Genomic DNA, 20,895 nt, shown 5'->3' on the forward strand with positions numbered 1-20,895 from the left:
CTTGAAGCTGTATTTGTAATCAGCTCAAGTTGCAGTAACCTTTTGAAGGCCAATTCTGGATGAGGTTCACCCATTGAATATGAACTCCCATCTCCTTCTTTCCTGATCAAGAAGAATCAACCCAATTACAAAATTTGGGATTATTAAAGAAGTTGGGGAAAAGAGGGATAGAGCAAAGTTGTGTTTTATAAGATACCCCTTAAGTGTGATTATCCACCTTCTATCCTGAAACACGCTGATAACAAATACATGTTTTCAAAGGGGTATTTGCTTTTATGTCTTGAAAGAGATTTCAATGTGCCTGTCATAAAAGAAGAAAGGTTTAAGCCACTCATCTAAAAGGTTTGTTCCACCTCTAATATCTATACTAAGTGAATAAAAATATCATGTCCCAAACCACATTATGTGATGTGTGACTCTTCCTGGGTGAGAACTATAGCTTATAGAAGTGCATGCATAAATGCTTAAACTCCAAGGGAATTATTCTCTGATCTCTGATCTGAGTACTACCTTTCATTTAAGATCTCAGGGAGAAGATAATATATAAAAACATGATGTGAACAATGTTTAGGATTAATTTATTCAAGATATAAAATATAAAAGTGCATTTAGCTCCTTTCATCAAAGTTATCATTAGTATATTTATTCAGAAATCAATATCACCTGTATCTTATCAAACTATAAAGAGTTTCAATATGGTAAATTAAGGAGTTATTCAGAGACGTCATATAGCACAGGATTTCGCTGCTTTTTCATAAACTAAAAAATGACTTCATAGATTTCTCTGGCAACTGTGATTGTTTTTAGTCTATCAAACTGATATAAAAACTTACCCTTATCTTGAAATGATCAAATATTAAATACTGATCTATATGCAATGTGAGCACACCCAGAAAAATCAAACCCTTTGTAAATGAACTCAGTCTAAGAGAAATAATATTTGGGGAGCTGTGCCTCACTGTCTTTGAAAGCTGAGGTTTTCTTATGGATAAAGTATTCAATACTTTCTTATGTGGTCTACATTTTAGTAGTTTCCACATAGATAACTTTTCAAGTACTTTTATTAATGTGCCATAGTACTACTCCTTTTTATTTTTGAGTTGTGCAGTGCTCATAATTTGTTGAGTGATAGGTAGAGAATTTTAGTATCAATTAAAATTGAGTAATAAGTATGGGTATAGTGCAATTACTGAGACAAAAAAAAAAAAAAATCAAAGAAATTTTCCAAGAAACAATCTTAGGAGTGTCAAGGAAAAGCAATTTAAAAATGGGTTCCTATTCTGGCTTTAGGGGTCAGAAACCTCCAGAAGTCTGTACATTTTTGGAAAGAGAATCTGGAACCTATCAGATTTTCAAAGTGGTCATTGAATCTACAATAGATTAATGTCAAGTATGACAAGTATATAATGCCAGCTTTTGGACGGGATTTAAATATTTCAGCCAACTGTCTGGACATTTTGTCTACACACATCATATCAACTACTATTTGATAACTGACAAATTTTTCTAACTTTATTTGAGTATGCCAAGCACTTTATTATCCTCATTTTCTAGATGAAGAAACAGAAGCCTAGAGTAGTTAACTAACTTCTGCAAGGTGGAGCTGGGATCCAGGCATCAACAGTCCAGGTCCAGAGCCCACTCCTTCTTAACCGCCGCGTAATGCCACAGGCCCCAGGAATGCTTAATTTCAAGATTTAATTCATGAAATTTCTTACACTTTGGGAAAATAAACATTAATCTCAGCTGAAACTCATTTCTTGCTTAATGTCTCTCTCCTTCTTCTATGTCTTCTCATCATATCTATTCATCCAACTTCGGTGGTTGTTTCTTGGTCCATTTTCCCTTCTGGACTAGAAGTCCTTTTAGTACAAAAGTTGTTATCTTATGTTTTACTATAGTCTTAGCACCTAGCATGAAACTCTGCACATAGTAAGTTCTTAATTACTATTTACTTAATGAATGCATGCATATTATTTCCCTTCCTAGCTCTGCATGGAGGAGAATAATCTTTGAAGCCTTATCTAGATTTGGGGTTGGTTTTACATTGTATTTGAATATTGGCCAATGAGGATCTGGCCAGATCTGAGGAACAGAAAGTCAGATGCCCTACATACAATATCCCAAGTCATTTTCTTATCAGTGTAATCTGAAAAAAGTAAGCAAGAGCTTATATAGCATGATTTTCAGAATTTTATTTTGATTCTGTCATTAGGCAACACAGCTTACTCATTATCTTACACTTAATTAGAGGTGTCTGTGAGGGGCGTAGAAAACAAAACAAAATAATCCAACAAAGAACTCAAAAGCATGTGCCTTTTCTAGGTGAAAGGATTTAGTTTTAAGCTGAGGTCATGAACTTCCTACTGTGGCAAGATTTGGTGGCTCGTACAAGTGAGTGCAGCTCTGAGAACTCGGGTTAAGAAATCTGTTCAAGGAGAGTGGTGTAGTCTGGTGGTAACAACCAGATCATCCCCCACACTGCACTATCAAACAGCTCTTTCAGAGCCCCAGCCAGCCAACTCAGTAATTGTTGGAATAGTTCCCTCCATTTCTGCTCTGTAAGATCCTTTAGAATAGAGAATGTTTTCCTTTATTTTTGTGCCCCTTGCACCTAATATGACATACCCTAAAACCAGAAGTTTCTCAATAAAAATGGGAAGAGTTAAATATTAGAAATTGTAGAAGCTGTGGTCTGCTGGAATCTTGTAGAATTTCTGGGATAAGTTAATTCTTTACTATTATGTCTCTAAGTTTCTTAGTACATCAAATGGGGCTAATATTAGAAACTCTGTGGGGGAAATTAAAAAAAGAAATGTTTAGTTCTTCTTTTTTAATTAAATTTTTTTAAATTTTATTTTAATTTATTTTTTCAAATACATTTGTCTCTGCCAACCCCTCACCACTTTCCCTTGCCCCCTCCCTCCTTCTCTCCCTCAGCTCTTCCCCTTTGGTTTTATCCATGAGTCCTTGCTATATGTTCCTTGACTTTCCCCTTGTTTAGTTCTTTCAGAGACTAACTATAAGAATATTTTTAAAAAATATTTTCTCTTCCCAGATTCATGAACTTCACATTTTAATTATGAAAAATAAAAGACTAGGCATTTTCCTGACCAACTAGTTTGGTCCATGGTAGGAAAAATGTGAGTTTTTAAAACATAGATTGTGGTTCAAGTCTTTTGAGGTCCTTTGAGAATTTCTTCTCTAAAATTCCTAAAACTTTGTATTTTGCTGGGTGCTCTTATTCATGCTTCCGGATGAAACCAATTACTGGAAACTCACAAAGCTGGAAAGAATTTGAGCTGCATGAACAGGGCAGACAGCATTGGACAGAGAAACAAAAACGCGGGTTTTAGTTTTAGTTCAGTTATTAACTTGAAGGTGATCCTTAAGCATGTCATTTAATCTCTGAGGACCTCCATTCCATCAATCTGTAAAGTGAGAGGGCTGGTTTAGATGACCCTTATGCACTCTTTTAGCTTTCACAATCTATAAATCTTTAACCTAGTTCACTTCCTCCTTTGAGCAGGGACAGCTCAGTTCAGACTAATAGTCTAATGAGAAGCAATCTTTTTGGATTAAAGTATGTGTACTGCATTTCTTTGTATGTACTCCAGATCCACTCCTACCTTCTCCACCCTATTTTATTTCCCCAGAGGCTGACCTCTAAGGACTGCATTGCCAGGCTCTATAGCCCTGTTGCTTTTGGTTAGGTTAAACCTTTAGGAGGCATCAGCAGCAGATCAGAAGGTGTAAGGAAGGAGAGGTCAAGTTTTCCATTATCTGGCCCTAGTCTCCTCTGGGGCTTTCTGGGGGTAGGGCCTCCACATCTCTGCTTCTATGCTGAAGACCACAGTTCTTGTGAGGGGCCTTCTTCTGTAGCCACAGGTCTGGGAATTGCTCCTGCTTTTGTCTCTTTCAGCCTAGGAATGAGAGTGACTTCCAGCTGCAGCTACCCTGGGGGTGCTTCTCCATTCCTTTTTTTAAGGATTTTATTTATTTATTTTTAGAGAAGAGGGAAGAGTAGGAGAAAGAAAGCAAGAGAAACATCAATGTAAGGAAGAAACATCTATCAGTTGCCTCTCGTAAGTGCTCCGACTGGGGACTGAACCTGCAACCCAGGCATGTGCCCTGACCGAGAATTGAACCTGTGACCTTTTGGTTTGCGGGACGACACCCAACCAACTGAGCCACACCAGTCAGAGCAACTTCTCCATTTCTTGTTGTTGTTTTTTTTCTTAATCCTGCTCTTATTTTTGTAAAGAGGTCATTCATTAAACTCTCTTTCACCTTTTTCTATTTTGAGAAAAGGAGGGCTAGGTCTACACACTTAGTAAAAGAGTGGTTCAGAGAATTTTTCCAGCTGAAACATTTTATTAAGTTGATTTAGGCATTCAACACAAGCAGGAATTCATTAAACACTTTGACAGAAGTGGATCTGCACAGAGACTTGAAAGAAGTTACCTCCACTTTTGAAATCCTGACAATTATGTCCAGGGGTGAACAATAAATTTTGACTAGTGTCTTATCTATCTTATAATTGCAGTGAAAATGGACCTAGATCCATTGGCAGATCCTGGGGATATTAGGGTTAAAGACACCCTATTTATAGAAGTATAGTTGGTTGGAGCACACTGAGCCTGATTTCTTTAATTAGATTACTCTCCTTGAAAGGCGGAGCATATATTTTCTACTAAAATAAAAATACTCCAAGTATATACTAGAAGACTTAGAATTCTTCAATATAGTTGACCAGGTGACCAATAGCATAAGCCAAAAATAAACTGTTGACAGGTTTAGGGCAAATTTCCTCCAAAAGAAATCTGGTGGAACTCACCTTAGTGCAACTCTATGTCTCATGGAAGATCTGTAAGGACAAATGACACTGAAAGAAGATTCTGAGGACTCCCTGGAATGTCAGTGCATTGAGATCTCTTCTGGAGTAAGAGTAAAAACAGAATTAGCAGCTAATTCCACAAAACACCAAGAGGAATCTACTTGTTTGTCTGACACAGTAAGATTTGAGTAAGTCTAAAAGTGGGATAAAAATTACTGAATAGATTGAGGGAGGAAGAAAAAGCTTTCAAAGCCAAAAAGGAAGCATAAGCAAAGGCACTGAGGTATGAAATGACTTAGTTCATTCAGGGTCAACAAGAAGAATGATTCTATTATACAGTTCAAGGTAGAGATGTAGCTGGGGAACAGACCAGAAAGATCTGTATATGCCGCACCAAGGACTTTGTACTTCAGCCCATAAACCAGTTACTTATTATAATGAATTAAATTGTGTCCCCTCTCAATATGTTGCAGTCTTTACCCCCAGTACTTATAAATGTGATTCTATTTGAAAAAATAGTCTTTGCAGAAATATTCAAGTTAAGATAAAGCCATTAAGATGGGGCCTCATTGAATATGACTTGTATGTCTTTATAAGATGAGGAAACACCATGTAAAGACAGAGACAAAGACTGGAGTGATGCAGCTTTTTTTTTTTTTTTTTTTTTTTTGAGCCACCTAGTTTGTGGTAATTTGTTATGGCTTCCTAGGATACTAATATACTAACATAACTACCTATAGGGATAAGGATTGTTACATAAATGGGTGAAGTAGGCCAAGTGTAAACAATAAGGAGTGGAGGAAATTGTGACAAACTAGAGAACTTATGCTCATCTTTACATTAAAATATTTTTAAATACAGCCTGGGCAAACAGAAAGAATCTGTGGACTAAATTAGACCTGTAAACTCCCAGGAGTATGATTCTTACTATTGTACATAATGGGAAGAATTTAAATAATTTTAAGATGAGGGATACTGTTAGTTGTACATTGTAGAAGTACTACTCTGATGGCAATGAGGAGGATAAATTAAAGGAGTATAGTAAAAAAAAATTTTTTTAAGAACCAGGTGAGAAATGCTATAGATATAGACCAAGGCAAAGATAGTGGATGTAGAGAGGAGGAGCTGTGGTTTTTAAAGTAAGGAAGTAGGAGTGGTCTTTGAGGGGGCTTCTGGCCATGATAGAAGTATAGACAGGTATGCTTCACTTCCTCTCACAACCAAAAGAAGAATAACAACCAATTTAAAGGCCAAAAACAACCAGAACTGCCAGAAAAATCAAACTGCGTGGAAGCCCAGCAACCAAGGAGTTAAAGAAACATTCACCCAGACTGGCAGGAGGAGCAGAGAGAGGAAGCCAGGGTGGAGAAGACACACAACAAGGCAGCAGCTGGCAGACAGGGTAGGGTGAGGCTTTGGCTGGAGGACTTGGATATCTCACATTCACATGCAGATAAGCTGGGAGGAATAACTAGGGAGCAAGACAGACCTTGCAACCCCGGGTTCCAGCGCGGGAACCTAAGGCCTCAAAACCTCTGGGTGTAAAAACCTGTGGGAGTTGCAGATGCAGGAGAAACTCCTAGTCTCACAGGAGAGTCCATTGGAGGGGTCAACAGGATCCTAAAACATACACAATCCCACCTACCAAGGACTCAACACCTGAAAGGGCACAATCCACTTGTGGGAGCAGGAAAGTGATTGAAAGGGGGGCAGGGAGCCAAGCAAGTGGCATTGTTCCCTCTATACCCCCTCCCCCACAGAGAGCATCACAATGCAGCAACCTGGGTTGCCCAGCTGTGGCATATACCTAAGGTTTCACCCTTTAAAACGTAACAGATGGACCAAGACAAAGAAATATGGCCCAAATGGAAGAACAGATCAAAACTACAGAAAAAAAGCTAAGTGACTAGGGGATAGCCAACCTAGCAGATGCAGAGTTCAAAACACTGGTAATCAGGATGCTCACAGAAATGATTTAATATGGTCACAAAATAAAGGAAGAAGTGAAGGCTATGCAAAGTGAAATAAAGAAAAATATACAACGAACCAACAGTGAAGGGAAGGAAACCTGGACTCAAATCAACGATTTGGAGCAGAAGGAAGAAATAAACATTCAACCAGAACAGAATGAAGAAATAAGAATTCAAAAAAATGAAGAAAGACTTAGGAACCTCTGGGACAACTTTAGACATTCCAACATTTGAATCATAGGGGTGCCAGAATGAGAGGTGGAAGAGCAGGAAATTGAAAACTTATTTGAAGAAATAATGAAGAAAAACTCCGCTAATCTGGAGAAGGAAATAGATATGCAAGTCCAGGAAGCTCAGAGAGTCCCAAGGAATATGGATTCAATGAGAAACACACTAAGACTCATAATAATTAAATTACTCAAGATAAGGGGATAATCTTAAAAGCAGCAAGAACAAAACAGAGAGTTACCTACAAAAGAGTTCCCTTAAGATTATTAGCTGATTTCTCAAAAGAAACCTTACAGGCAAGAAGGGGCTGGAAATATGTGTTTAACGTCATGAAAAGGAAGGACCTACATCCAAGATTACCCTATCCAGCAAAGCTGTCATTTAGAATCGAAGGGCAGATAAAGTGCTTCCCAGATAAGGTCAAGTTAAAGGAGTTCATCATCACCAAGCCCTTATTTTATGAAATGTTAAAGGGACTTATCTAAGAAAAAGATCAAAACTATGAACAGTAAAATGACAACAAACTGTCGACGATCAACAACTGAACCTAACCCCCCCGCCCCCAAAACAAACTAAGCAAGCAACTATAACAGGAAGAGAATCACAGAAATGGAGATCACATGGCAGGTTATCAGTGTGGAAAGGGAAGGGGAGAATAGGGGAAAAGTTACAGGGAATAAGTAGGCACAAAACAGGGGGACATTACGAATAGTATAGGAAATGGAGAAGCCAAAGAACTTATATGTACAACCCATGGACATGAACTAAGGAGGGGGGATGCTGGAGGGAGGGGGCGTGCAGGGTAAAGAGGGATAAAGGGGAAAAAATTGGGACAACTGTAATAGTACAACCAATAAAATATACTTAAAAAATAAAGTAAGAAAATAGTGAAATTGGTTTTGGGGAAGCTCTGAGTGGATGCTAGTGTCAATGCCATGATTACGCTATATAAAAAACTACCTTAAAACTCAATGGCTAAAAACAATAATTTTTATTCTTATGGATCTGGAGGTTGCTTGTAGCTTGGCTGATCGAGGCTGAGTTTTGCTTACTGGCTATTCTTCAGACTGTGGCAGCTTGGAACAACTCTACTTCTCATGGAAAGTCTGTGGTTTGGATGAAATAGGACTGCTCCATGTGTCCCTCATTCTGTTCAAACTAGCAAGCTAGCTGTCATGTCCTTCTGATGGCAGTGGAAGAAATGCAAGAGGGCAAGAAGAAACAGCCCCACATAACTAGGCTGAAATGGGCACATTGTCTACTCTGCCATTTCCATTGCCCAAAGCAAGTCAAGTAATTATGTCAAAAGTAAAAATTCAGGGAAGTACATTCCTCCCACTGATAGTCTATCAGATAGTCTATGAGAGTTGTATGGATGTGGGAGGTATGAAGAATTTGGGCCAGTAACTCCATTTACAACAATCTGCTATCTGGCCACAGTTATTTGCATACCTTTCATATGCAAAATTTACTCACTAGCATTGCAGTATCTCCCCTAAATCTCATCAGGTCAGGGCATCAGACTCCAAGTCCAAAACTTGAACATCTATATCCAATCCAGATATGGCCCTTCTTAATTCAGAGACAATTTATCTGCTCCATATATGTCCAACATACAATGGTGAAAACAGGAGCATAGTGACCACAACAAACACTCCCATTAGAAAAAGGGAAGAAAAGAGACACTTAGCGCTGGCCTATAGCAATTTTGAAAACTTACCTGGTAAGTAGGGTCAGTAAATACCTTTGGTAGTAAATGTGCCTTAATTAGGCCTGGGTTCTTTTCCCTGAGAGTAGCTTCTTAGTCCTTAATTATTCATGGATTTTGGTTTACCATTCTAGGAAATTTTTTTTGGTCATTTCTGAAGATGACATTGGAAAGATGCCCATTTTGGTGCCTGAGCAGCTTTGTAAGATTTCTGCCTTTCTTGTAGCAGGTTAGAGGCCCAGAAATCTATACATTTTGATAAACCTCCATCTCTTTTAATCCAGGCTGGCAAGTCTTTTCTTGTAGATCTTTATTAATATGCAGTTAAAAGTAATCATCTTATGCTTTTAACACATCAAAAAACTGTCTTGCCCAAGTCCATCAATTCATTAAAGCGCAGGACTGAGCTTTATCTGTGTAGTCATGTTTCTTTGATTAAGTACTTTGTTTATCTTCTAAGTTCATAAGTAAAGTCTTACCAAATGCTTTAGGTCATCACTGTTTCAGTCACCTATAATAATTTCTGTCCTCCAGCCCTAAAACCAACAATACATATGATGAATTTTTCTCATGGGATCACTCTTCTAGAATGAATTCGTACATTAGTTAGCTTTTGCTGCAAAACATCACTCCAAAATTCAGTGGCCTAAAATATCAATCATTTGTCCCCACAGATCTGAGAGTTGGCTGGCATAGGGCTGACCAGGCACACTGGACTGGACAATCAGGCCACGGCTAAGATGTGATGCAGTGTGTGTACTGTTCATCATGACTGGTGAACAACAGAAAGAGCAGGCTGGGGGTGAGGGGAGGGAAACAGCTCGGTTTGGTTATATTGACCTTGTGGTGCCTGTGTCAATTATGTCACCCAGGTAGAAAAGATGTGGGACTGGAGTCTAGGAGACTAATCTTGGTTACAGAGAAAAATTTACAGATCATCAGGTTGTGAATTGTGACTAAAGGCATGGGAGTAGATGATTGCCCAAGGTGATCATATAAAGTGACAATATAAAACCTGAGGGTGTACCAACATTTAAAAGGTGTGAAAAGGAAGAGAAGCTCACAAAGAAAGCTTTGATAGAACAGAGATACAGGAGAGAATAGCGTTGTGGAAGACAAAGGAGGAGAATTTCATTACTGTGGGAGTGAATTACACTGCCAAATACCACAGAATGGTTAAGAAATGAAAACAGTCTTCGGATTTGGCAATTAGCTTGTTGATAGAGACACCAAATAATTTATTTTCAAACTAGGACACATTTGAGAGTGAACAGAGGTGGTATTAATAATTAGAGCAGAACCACAGGCATTCTTAGGCAAACAAGGACGTATGGTTACATTAGTCTCTAGTGATATCTGCCAGGCTGTTTCAGGAGGGCAAGTGGACTATAAACTTGATTTACAGTAGGAAGAAGAGTGGTATGGAGCAGGGAAGAATTGAGACACCTAGAGTAGATTTCTTTCTAAGATTTTGCTTCTGAGGAAGTGGGAAAAGGGGACAATGCCACAACGATGGGTTTTGTACAGATGATTGTTCTTCTAACAGAGGAATCCTCAAACAGCTTTTGGGATTGTGTATCCAAATATAAGTGACCGAGATTTTCTAAGAAGATTTAGAAAGTCGAGCCAGCTACTGAGACCACCCCATTTTTTCTTTCTTTTCTTTCTTTCTTTCTTTCTTTCTTTCTTTCTTTCTTTCTTTCTTTCTTTCTTTCTTTCTTTCTTTCTTTCTTTCTTTCTTTTTTTTTTTTAGCAAAATAGGTAGAAGATCTCTTCCTCTCAGAGTAAATAAGAGGCAGCAGAAAAGAACAAACACCTGGGCTCATGTTGGGATTATATTTTTCAGAAAAAAAAAACAAACATACTCATACACACATGGCCTTGAAATATTCCATTGTCACAGGACCTCAGTGCTACAGCTATATGCACTGTGGAAAACCTAAAATAAATACATATACAAGGGCTGGCACAAGTAAGGCTTGCTTGAATGTGGTTAGTAGGGTAATAATATGGCTATAATAATTTATAGTTTTAATTTGAACATTCACCTAAAATGTCATATGGTGTGCTTGAGTGTGGTGTCACTGTGTTACAGAATCACGTGCTTATGATTTTGTAATGAAATATTTTGTAATAAAAATGGGGCTTTATTTGTGTAGGACCCTGTATTATGATACAACTAAGTCCCAAATAGGGTAGAAAGTATTTTTTTTTAAAATTAATTTATTTACTTTTTAAATACATTTGTCTCTGCCTTCCCCCCAACTCTTTCCCTTGCCCCCTCCCACCTTCCCTCCCTCAGTAGGGTAGAAAGTATTAAAACAACTCGGAACATGATGTGTAACTGCAAAGAGCACAATGCTTTTTCACTCTTTTGCCTCTGCTAATTTTCCTGTCAAGTCACTCCTTCCTCCACCGTCACCAGACCCAATCTACTTTTAAAAATTATTCTAAAACCAGACTGATGACACGGGTCTTGGTTTAACAAACCCTCTTTGTTAGCCATATCAGTTGGCTCAGGCGTTCATGTGAGCAGGCATCAAGAATAATTGCATGATAATCTAGGTCAAGTTTTCTCTTTCCCACCAGTGCCAGAGAGTGAGAAGGCCAGCTTCATTGACTTCAGGAGCCAGCGCCGGGCGCAGGACTGAGCTTTATCTGTGTAGTCATGTTTCTTTGATTGGGCTCCGTGGGGGGAAACAAAATCCCCGCTGTCAGGCAACACAGTGAATGATTCTGAGAGCTTTACTTGATCTCAAACCCTATCAGCGTATTTATGCACATTTTGGTTCTTTTTTAAGAATCCTTTCAGTTCACTAGTGACTAATAGAATAACATTGCATTTTGGCTAAGCCAAGTTACATTTGAAAAGAATCTTTTCTTTTAGGACATAAAAGATAACTGACTTAACAACTGGCAATGGAAAACCACTTCACCTATTACAGGGTCCCAAGATGGGAGCCAACTGATTTTAAACATTTCTTCATTTCATTTACATTTCAGGACCGTTTAAAAAAAAATTAAAAGACAGAGCTGTAAAGGCAAGCATATAAAATGTAAATTGCCTCCTCATACTGTGGCAGATTGGTGGACCATTGTTCCTATTCTTCTTTTTGAATGAGGAGTGGAACATGATCCTCAGCTTTGGTGTGGATTCACCGAATAGCAGAAAGGCCAAGTCAGAGCTGCCTTTAAAATCCCAGCTGCACCTTTTATTAGCTGTGTTACTTTGAGTAAGTTATTTAAGCTTTTTGTGTTTTATTTTTCCTTAGTTATAAAAAGGGGAAATCATAATGGCTACCTCATAGGAGTCTTGTAAATATTAAATGAGATTGTGTTTGAAAAATACCCAGTATAGTACCTATTACATAATAACACAAAAGCTCAATGAATATTAATTATACTTTGTTTCTCTCATCATAGACCCTGATTAAGGAAGCCCAGAAACCAATCTCAAGAACACTCTAGACAGCCCTAGTATTTGGGTTGAGGTTTTGCAATTTCTATACCTCATGTCTGGACAATGGGGCATGTGCTCAGTACCACTGATGGCTCTCTGCATGTAAATGTTCAAGTTCAGAGAGCCCAAGGGCCCCCAATGTTAGGGAAATAGGAGACCTAACTTGGAACAAGACTTCCACTGCCCTCATCCTAGTTCAGCTCTGCCCTGGAGCAGTATCGGACTTTGGGCCCTGCTTGCCCCTCAGGTTGGAACTCTCCAAATTATTGGCCTGCTTCTCCCTCCAGAGCCCTTGAACCCTTTATCTCCTCAAGTCTTAGCTCTACTAGAACTGTGGTCACTGAACTCTGGCCTTTTGCCTGGGCTTGTAGAGTATCAGCATAATTATGCTTATTCCCGGCTTGCCACTCATCTTCATGAGAGACCCTTCTCCGTTGGTTAGGGGACTGCCTCAGTTCTGCATAAAAGCAGGACATTTTAGCATTAATAATAAGGATTCAAGTGGCATATGTAATTGATTCAGTAATACACAAATGTTATCCTCTGTAAAGCAATCTTGCTAGTAGGTTTTATTTGGTTTGTTTTGTGCAATGTTTATGTTGTCATGCTTCTTTGAAACACAATACACATAAAATGACAACAGGAAAATAAGTCTCAAAATAATTCTTTATTATGACTTGTAGAATATGTTGTAGAACTAAAAATCAATCTTAAGTTATTACAGTTGAAGAGGAGATAGTGGGAGAAAAACTTTCTTTGTAAGTTCCATAGAACACATATTATACTTTACTGGAAATCCTATAAGGGAGAACAGTATTGATGAGAGACATTTTATTATCCCTAAGTATGTTTCACAGTGCTTATAAGTAACTTTTAAAGTGCAAATTATGTATATATTTTTACAAAAACAATTTTATCTGGTACCCAGATAAAAAGTTTTGAACACATTTATACCTCTTTACCAATTCTAGTTCCAGGATGATATCCTATAAGAAACATTTATTGAGCACCTACTGTCAAAACTTTTCTGGGCATTTGAGATAAACCAAAGAAGAATGATATGTATCACTGTTCTCATGGAGCTTACATTCCAGCAGGTGGACACAGACAATAAATAATTAATATAATAAATAAGTAAATTATAGAGTATGTTTGAGGCATTAGTGCTGTGGGAAAAAAGTAGAGAAAGTAGGGTGGATTAGAAGCTTGGAGGCAGCAAGGAGCAGCTTACAGCATACATAGGAATCCATATTGTACTTTTTAATGGCTGCATACTAGTCCATTATTTGGAATGACCATAATCTGTTAACTAATTTAGCTTATTCCCAATTCACTATTACAAATAAAGCTTCAATGAATATCCTTGTATACATGTATATATGTATGTATAATTATCTATCTAAACACCTGCCTCTTTTTTTAGAATAAATTTCTGAAAGTTAAATTATTAAGTCAAATACTATAAGCAGATACAAATCTTACCTTATAGAAAATCTGGTCCAATTTTCACTTCTTCCAGAACTTATATTTTTACTCACAGTCAAAAAAAATCAACTAAATTTTCATGATACAGTTTACGACATCAAATGAAAAACAAAATATGATATATTTGAGGTAGCCATTAGGTTACATAGACACTTGACTAGATATTAGTACATCAGCATTTAACAGTTTTTCTTTATTTAATATGATTATATGGGTGAATTTTGCTTCTTACTTTATACTTTTCTGTATTCCCTTGGTTGTCTACATTTAACATGAATTTCCTTTTGTCTAATAGCTTTTGTACTCACTGATAATAATGATAAATCAATTTTAGGTGAGCAAATAATATTGGAAAACTGTTAAAATTCATAGTTTCCTGGATCAACAGGTGCTATTTCTTTGTTTCCTTGCCAGCCTTCCGAGATGGTTAAGGTATCTTAAAACACAAGCTAACAACTCTTTTTGTTCTCTTCTGGCCAGACTGATGGGCTGCTGATTTGGGACACATCTAAACAAGGCCTGGTCTTCTTCTGCCATGTGTCTTGGTCCCTATGATTTAGAAATGAGTTTTGGTAAAAGACTAGGTTTAATTCAATTTAAAATGTGGTGTTATTTGAGATGGGATCCTTGCTGGGTGGTCCTGCTCCTGAACCTGCCCAAAGAAGCCATTTGTACCTTTATCCAAAAACATTCCCTCAAGAGATTGAGTCCATGAAAAATGACCAAGTCTGCTATTTACTTATTTATGCAACAAGTAGTTATTTATAGACTGTTCTAAGTGCTGGGGATACAGAAATGAATACAAAAGACAAAATTCAACAAACAAACAAATAAATAAATAGAGTCCTGCCTTCCTGGAGCTTCTCTTCTAGGAGGGGAGACCTAACCATAAACAAGATAAATAAGTACAGCATTGATAGATTAAATAGTGACATATACAAGGAAGGAGAATAAAGTAGGAAAGGAAGATACATTGTAGAGGAGGATGAGAAGATACTGGAATTTGAGACGGGGTGAGCAAGTGAGGCAGCGTCAATGACTAGCTGTGATATTTTCAGTAGGAATGAGGCATATTTCTTGCCGTGTCCTTGAAACATTGTGACATCAGGAGAATGACTGCGTTGCTGGACTCTAGTTAATATCACCATGGCAGTTCACTTGGGATCTGACCCTCTTCTTTCAGGCTATCTGGGAGCTGAAGAGACCGGTAGGCGGCTGACAAATAGGAAAAGAGAGCTGCTGGCTGGCAGAGCAGCTGGAGAGGAGAAATAGAGAGAGGGGAGAGACTTTCTCTGAAGCTGGGAGATATGTTCCGCACGTCTCTTGTTTTAACCAAGCTGATTTCTCTCCCCTTCATTTCCTCTACTTGGCCTGTGCTTTGTAGTTTTTTGGCTTAGCTCCAACGGCATTCAAGATACTTCCAAAACAAATAAGCAAGACTCCTACATGTTTAGAAAATGTACAAGGTAAGAATTTTTTATTGAAAAGCGATTTGTGCCCTTGTAGCCACTGCTTGTTGGCAAATATTCAGATTTTTTTAAACATTGAAAACAAATACTTTAAAGTGGCAGTACATTTTATGTAGAGAGAATAAATGTTAACATAAAGGAACCCCTAGCATTTACAGCATTGTTTCCTTACAGGTTATTTGTGAATCTTGGTTATTATATAAGCCCCAGTGTTAGTGACTTATTTATTCCTTCCCACTCTAATTTAAATACGTGGTTTATACAGTGCTCACAACCTGCCCACTGAATACCCACAAAGAAAGTATGTCAGTTTACTGTTAAAAAAATTATATCTGTGATATCAACAATGAGGTAAATGGTATAATGCAGGGGAAAGATGCAGGCTATTTAGTACTGTTGTAAAATACATGCTTTTTTTGATAACATAAAGGCATTTTTACCCTTAAGCTTCCAAAACCTTTTTTAACTTTGAATACTGTCAAGTTTATATTTTCTACTGTGAGGTCAATGAGGCATACATCCTAAATGGTAAATAATCACAAAGTCCTGTTTATTTGTTTTGGAGTATATTTTTGTATGAACATTTGAATGTCATTGTGTCTGATGTTCAATATGAATATATCCAATAAAATGGGTGCTGGGAGGGTGTCTAGCCTGCTTCTCCATTTTGATTCTGTTACAGTCTCCCCCCTGTAACTCCCTGCGCCCCAGACTTTGTCTCTTTGGAGCTGCTTCAATTCTTTTTCCTTCAAACTTTCCCTGGAGATAGCAAGGCCAGGAATGTTGGAAGTAATAAATGTTGACAGCTCGACAGATTGAAACCTAAAGAATTAAATAAAGGTGAAGGTTTAATTATAGTACATGTAATATGTGAGATAAAAGGAGAAACTAAGTAGAAGAGGTGCTAACTCTTGATGGAAGGAAGTGTGTATATTTGTTTTCAAGAAAGCTAGCTATCAAGTACTCTCGCACCCTCCCATCCTGTGCATCCTGTCTGATTTCTAGTCTAACTGAAGCTGGTATAATGTCTTCCATAGAGGAGACAGGAGACAGGGAAGAGAGACTTAGGAAAAAAGTCTGAGCTGTATTTATACTCTCAACTGAAATATTTAAAGAGAATGTCTACTGTTACTGGAAATTGGATTGGAAAGCTGGTCATTCAGACGGTTGCAATCCTTACTTCATTGGTGTGTGTAGACGGCCTGTGCGGAGTACTTGGACGGTGCCTCTGTCTTTTGCGTTTGTGGATGGATCACTGCCATAGTTTCATTAACAGAACAAAAAGTCAACCTCAGTCAGATCAATTGCAGAGTGGTGAGGGCTCTGGCACCAACCAGCAGCCAGAATTACTCAAGGTCCCATATGCGGAGTGACTACTTTAGACTTTTTCTCTTGCCTTTGAAACTCCTTGCCCTTCTCCATTCCAATGGCACAGGAAACACGGGGCTTCGGCACAGACTGCTGTAGAAACTGCCTTTGAAGGGCTCTGAGCTATCCCCACGTTCCTGTGCCTGGAAAACCTTGTTTCTCTTTGGTTTCACCCACATTTCTTTTTTCCTTTTTTTAAAGATCGTATTTATTTATTTTTAGATAGAGTGGAAGGGACGGTGAAAAAGAGGGAGAAAAACATCAATGAGTAGTTACTTCTCACATGCCTCCTGCTAGGGACCTGACCCGCAACTCAGGCATGTGCTCTGACTGGGAATCGACCCTGCAACCCTTTGGTTCACAGGCTGATGCTCAGTCCACTGAGCCACACCTGCCAAGGCCCACCCATGTTCTTGACTCCCTAAAACTTTTTTCTCTTCTTTGAGGGCATAAGGTTTCTCCTGCCCCATTTGAGATCATGCCATCTCTCAAGGTGTACCTGACAAGGTGATTGGTTCACGGGCAACCCAAATCCAGGTGGTTTAAGTGTATATATTTAGTTTTACCTAGATTCTGCCTCTTCGGCAATCACTGTGTAGGAACAGGTTTATCTGGCATAACTCGTCATTGCCAGTTTATTGCTGGTCATTCTGCCCAGGTACTGATGGTGGAGGATTGACAATTTGAGCTCATTCAGATTTCACTGGGAGAAAAGGAAGACAGGCTCAGAAGGGGAAGCTTAAAAGTACACTACTTCCAATTGTGCTGGAGAGACAAGAAAACTATCGTTTATATTTCCTTGTTATGTTTTAAGCTTCTTTAATATGTACATGAATATATGATGTATATCTGGAAAAAGTCCAGCCATTGTTAATATAATGAGAATGGTTAGTGCTACATTGATTTAACCTGGAAGCCAAGGAGAGTGGCCTGGAAGGGGCAGGTATGAACAATGGCAACTCGATGGACAGGCCAGTGGAGGTGGTAGATGCTTTCGAGTGAGCATGTGTACTGTATGGCCATCACATTAAAATAATGACTGAGCTAGTAGAGCAACAAATCTGCATCAAATTTTGAGTTAAGCTTGAACATTTCTCCACAAAAACTATTCGTATGATTCAGAAGGCTTTTGGGAATGATGCAATGAATGCGGCACAAATAAATGTATGGCACAAATGCTTCAAAGATGGTCGAGCATTTGTTAAAAGTATCCACATTCTGGAAGGTCTGCAACAAGCAGAACACCTGAGAATGTTGAATGTGTACAGGCTGAAATCAACTAAGTTTGTCAAGTGACAGCGTGAGATCTAGAAGCTGACCTGGGGATGCCAAAACTACTGTGTCCAAGATTTTAATGCAGGATCTTGGCATGAAACATGTGGTGGAAAAATTCATTCCATGCCTTCTGCTACCAGAGCAGAAGGAACATTGTGCTGCCGTTGCTAACAACTTGATTTAAACCACTACCAATGAACCAGATTTCCTCAAGAAAGTCATAACCAGAGGTGAATTGTGGTTCTACTGCTATGATCCAGAAATGAAGGCCCAATGGTCCCAATGGAAGTTGCCTGGTTCTCCATCCCCAAAGAAGGCATGCGAAGTCACAGCAAGATCAAGACCATGTTAACTGTGTTTTTGGATTGGGAAGGTGTTGTCCATCACGAGTACACCCCTCCAGACAAAACAATTAATAGGGAGTACTGCCTCAATGATCTTTCTTGGCTGAGAGATGCAATACGATGAAAAGGGCCACAGCTACGGGCAAACTGGTGATTGGCAGCTTCATCACAACAAGTCCTCTCATGCATCATATCTCGTGCAGAGTTTTTTTGATGAAACATCAAATCATCCAGGTGACTCAGCCCCCACTACAGCCCAGATTTGGCACCCTGCAACTTTTGGCTTTTCCTAAAACTAAAATCACCTTTGAAAGGGAAAAGATTTCAGACCATCGATGAGATTCAGGAAAATATGACAGGGCATCTGATGGCAATTACAACAAAGGATTTTATACTGTTTTGAACAGTGGAAGAGACCCTGGGAGAACTATGTGAGGTCCCAAGGTGCCTACTTTGAAGGGGACTGAGATGTGATTGTCCTATGTACAATGTTTCTTGTATCTTATATCTTCTTCAATAAATGTTTCTATTTGTCATATGCATTGCTGGATACTTTCTGGACATACCTCTTATATGTATGTATGTGCATGTGTATATATGGGTATCTTTACCCATGTAAAGACAATCTCACAGAAGAGTTTGGAGCTGAAGAATATTTGCTAGCTAATTGTTACTAGCTAATTATTGTCTTTTATTTACTTGATGTACTAAGAAATCTCATCCCCATTTTTATCTGTCCAGATTTTAGACATCCTTTGACTTATTAAATAAGATACTCCATGAAATTTTACTGCCCCCTTTAGAAAAAAGGTGTGTGTATAAATTTATTTTATTTCTTGTTTGTTTATTTTTATTGTTTGCCCACTTTCCCTCTGGTCATCACCACACTGTCATCTGTTTCTATGCATTATGCGTAAATGTTCTTTGGCTAATCCCTTCACACTCTTTTACCCAGTCCTTCCCTTCTCCCTCCTCTCTGACAGCTGCTCCTTGTATCTGTGCCTCTGTTTCTATTTTGTTTGTCAGTTTATTTTGTTCATTTGATTCCACATATAAGTTAGATTATTTGGTATTTGCCTTTCTCTGACTTATTTCACTTAGCATGATAATCTTCAGGTCCATCCATACTGTCTCAAAAGGTAAGATTTACTTCTTTTTTATGGCCAAGTAGCTCTGTTGATGAGAGCATTGTCCTAGTACACCAAGGTTACTGGTTCGAATCCCAGTGAGGTCACATGCAAGAATCAATCAATGAATGTGTCTGTGTAGATTTTTAATTCATATAGAAGGCTTTGGTACTTACAACTTTCTCTTTGATATACTAGCTTTGTGTGCATTGCATGGCTCCTTGATAAATTCCAAGTTCTGTTTCTTATACAACTACGTACCCAACAGTGACTGTGTCCTTCTCCTATCCAATAAATGTACAATAAATAGGAGAGGAATTAATTGAGTGGGAAGGTTTAATGGGGGTAACAGAAACTCTGCTGTTCGTACCAGTGGATGCTCCAGTGTGTGTCTAGCTAGAGCTGTGTTCTTGATCAGCTGTCCCTATTGAGTGGTTGTCCAACTCTGGCCGCACATTGATGTAACTTAAAAAAAAAAAACGACAAAAAACAAAACAAAAAACAAAAAACTGTGTCTAGGTGCTATTCCTGACCTGGGCATTTGTATTATAATCAAACAAGCAGACAGACATGCAGCCAGGGCTGTGAACCTTGGCATTAGCAGCAAATGATCTACAGCAGCCCTACAAACATTTACATGCATGAGAATCAGCTGGCGGTTAAAGTATAGACTTTGGTCTAGCAGTTCTGAGGAGGATCCTGAGAGCCTGTATTACTAGAAAATTATGTGGGTTCTTTTGGTCTGCAGCCTAGAGGGCCTGTGTCCTGAAAATTATGCTTTAGTAGTCTAAGGGTACAGCATGTGAATTTATGCTTTTAACAAGCATCCTAAGTGATTCCTGTTATTAGACACATCTTAGAGATTCTAGATTTTAGCAGTATTTTCTGACACTAAAAATCACCTGGTGGCTCTGCAAAGCTAGCTCCTTTCCCCACTACAAGGGCCCATTGCAAGTTTCAGGGGCAGGGCCAGGACATCTATACTTTAAAAATATAGAGGTCACTCATGTGCGCATCCAGGGTTGAGCACCCCCTAAGGTGGCAACAGTGCTATCTCTGCTGCAGGGACAGTAGTGTCCTGGGGGAAGCAAAGGGTTAATGGAGTCTGCCAATAGAGAAAAAGTTCGGACCTGGGGAATAATTGGCCTTGCCACTGCAAATTGTCACATTCTATAATGTGGAAAGTTTGTTGTAGCACCTGCTCTTCATTAGTATAATTTCACAGGCAACCATTCCACTGAAGGTTTAATAGAAGAAAGAGACAGTTCCACCTCTGTTGGTTCTTTTGTGTGTCTATTTTTCAATCTTTTCCCCTTTGTCTACATAAATAAAGAGGTTCAAGGCTCCACAGTGACAGAAAAGGATTGGGTCAGCCTTGCTTGCCTTGATGCCTTCTGCTATGAAGAGTCTTCTTTGACATCACCAAGAAAGTTTGCATGAACTTCCTACCCCAATGTGATGTTAAGTTAGATGGCACTTCCCTACCAGTGCTGAGGGTCTGCTAATAGTGTGACATCGGTGTGATTGAAGTGCACCCAGGTAAGCCTTTCTTTTCAATGAAGCCAAGTCAGCTTTGGCTTTGGTGCAAACAACGACCTCTCCATTTTGTAGATGAAACAAATGA

This window comes from Pteronotus mesoamericanus, unplaced genomic scaffold (genome assembly GCF_021234165.1).
Source record: "Pteronotus mesoamericanus isolate MK-2021 breed Mesoamerican mustached bat unplaced genomic scaffold, CSHL_Meso_final contig_130, whole genome shotgun sequence".
Classification (NCBI taxonomy): domain Eukaryota; kingdom Metazoa; phylum Chordata; class Mammalia; order Chiroptera; family Mormoopidae; genus Pteronotus; species Pteronotus mesoamericanus.